The sequence below is a fragment of the Sardina pilchardus genome, chromosome 20, assembly GCF_963854185.1.
Source record: "Sardina pilchardus chromosome 20, fSarPil1.1, whole genome shotgun sequence".
Lineage (NCBI taxonomy): Eukaryota > Metazoa > Chordata > Actinopteri > Clupeiformes > Clupeidae > Sardina > Sardina pilchardus.
The window spans coordinates 7,906,659-7,909,008 of NC_085013.1; the positions used below are offsets into that span (position 1 = coordinate 7,906,659).

A 2,350-nucleotide genomic window follows, 5' to 3' on the forward strand; every position below is an offset into this window, starting at 1 on the left:
GGTATTTTTTTATCAGCTATGTGTGTGGACACAAACAAATAAATAGACCGACAGACAGACCCAATTACAATGGCCACTGTCCCCACTGCAGGCGAGGGTAATGATGCGTATGTGTCTATCAATATGACAAATGATTCCTCACTTTCACTGTTTATCAGTTTCACTGTCCAAGAAAGGTTTTGAACCTCGAATTGTTCAATATGCTGCCAAGCGAAAAAAACATTTGTTTGTATCGGTATGAACATTGGTGCATTGTTTATTACGCATTGGTCATATTGTTAGGACAGCTCCCCTAGCCCTTACAAAAACTGCCCTAACGTACCTGGAAATCCAAATGTAGCAGGACTAGGTCCATGCCCCTTTTAATTAACTTGCCAGTGCCCTTTTGAGTGGCTCTGGGAAATGGGAGGTGAGCCAATCAGTACGTGGGAGCGGCTTTTTAAAGTTTTAGCTTTTGTTTTGAAGGCTGACGTCCTAGCTACATTGTTAGCCAGACTCCAGCCTTCACCGTTCCCCGTATGGGCTTCTCCTCTGGCCGGTTCCGTGTGTCCGCCGACTTCTCGGTAGGTGATTGTTATTGTGTTCGTAGTTGGCTACGTTTGTATCGTTCGGTGGGCTAACTCAAACATTGGGGTTTTAGGAGTGCAGCTAGTCGCTGAGCACGGGCCTTATGACTGACCACATCTGAGCGGTAGGTCACGTTAACTGTTTTTAAACTAATATGTAAACTTGCGTGGGTTTAATTGTATGTTCTTTGTGTAGCAGATGTCGGGCGTAACAGGGAACGGCAACATCAAGGCGTCTTGGTCCCAGTTCCGACGACCGCTGCTGTTTTGTCTTGGTTTGTTTGTTTAGTTCTGTTTTGTGTTTGTGTTGGTTTCATTCCGTTTGTGAGTCGGCTGTGTTTAGCCACCACGAAGTCAGCCCTCATTGATTAACGGAAGTGACGACAGGTGTGCTGCTGTTTGCTCACGAGTGACTACGAATTCAGTTCGGTTATGGAGGCTAATTCCTTAGCTTGTTGCACTGCGTGTCATGATTTGTCACCATAAGCCTGCGTGAGTGATTGTGATGATTACACTGTTTGCTGTGACAACTGAGTGCTGTGCATTGTAGTGCTGTGTATTCACGAGTGTCTCATTCCCGGAATAGCCACCATACTGACTTTAGCGAACTCACTCTGGAGAGTACTACTGCTGTTTAGCGAATCCACACTGGAGAACCATACTGACTTTAGCGAACTCACTCTGGAGAGTACTACTGCTGTTTAGCGAATCCACACTGGAGAATAATACTGACTTGAGCGAACCCACACTGGAGAGAACTAACTCCTTATGTTTTAATGTGAATAAATAAGAGTTTATTTTTGGACACACGCCTCTCTGGTTTTCTGTGACCCCGAACCTGTGTTGCCTGGTAGTTTGTTACCTTAATTCAGTTTCAAATCATTCATATTCTGAGGGGAAGGGCCTCAGGTGGCGTAGTCGACATGTAGCAATGTATAGCAAACCACTCACTTTGCCACACAAACACGCCAATATACAACACAATACAATACACAAACTCTGTCTAAGGATAAGCTAGTGTACTGCATTGACGTGAAAATGATATATGTTTGAAACGAATGGTGTATGCAGCCAGGGAGAAACAGCGTGAGGCTTACCTGTTGGGCCAGCCCTGTCTTAGCCCAATGGCGACCAGGACAAGCGATATCTCTAGATAGGTAGTTCACGGGAAAAGCTGGGAAAACAGCCTCAGGCCGAGGATGGTCGTAGGCCACTTCGAATACCGCGCTTCAGCAACAGAGGCCCACATGCGTCCTCTCACGTCGGTCTACGTCGATGTTGTCAGAGAGCGAACGAGCGTCCATGCATCCGGTTATCAGCTCACACAGAACACACAGGTGCATGCCAACACACTGCCCCCTGGCACATGGGAGGTGTCAATGAATTGTGTAGTGTCTAAGCTAAAGCTCTACTTCCTAACAATATATATCGGATTGTTGCCATTGATTTGATTTAGATGCCACAGGCTACTCACATACTGTAGATGCAATGTGCATCCTGCAATGTGTCAAAAATTAAGTTGCTGTCAAGGGATTGCAGAAGGAAACTTTTTTAAAGCTGTGTTGTGGAATGATGAGGTCAAACTATCAGTTAAAATGAACTGATATTCAGGCTCTTAAAATTGCAGTGTCTCTGAGTCAGGGGTCTCCAACTTTTTTTCCACCGAGAGCTACTGAGATAAATGGTCATGGCAGAGAGCTTTTATGTTAGCTCTCCACCCAAAACCGCTGAATAAGATTTGTATGCTTTTTAAATGGTTCCTTTCAACTCATTTACCTTCTCTC

The 2,350-nt window shown here is 45.1% G+C and overlaps 1 long non-coding RNA gene across 1 annotated transcript; it reads left to right on the top strand.

The window, feature by feature from the left end:
* Positions 1-468: 468 nt before the first annotated feature.
* Positions 469-1,371, top strand: LOC134068165 (uncharacterized). The gene is made up of 2 exons (XR_009936604.1): positions 469-563; positions 641-1,371. It is a non-coding gene; the product is annotated as an uncharacterized LOC134068165 (long non-coding RNA).
* Positions 1,372-2,350: the final 979 nt, after the last annotated feature.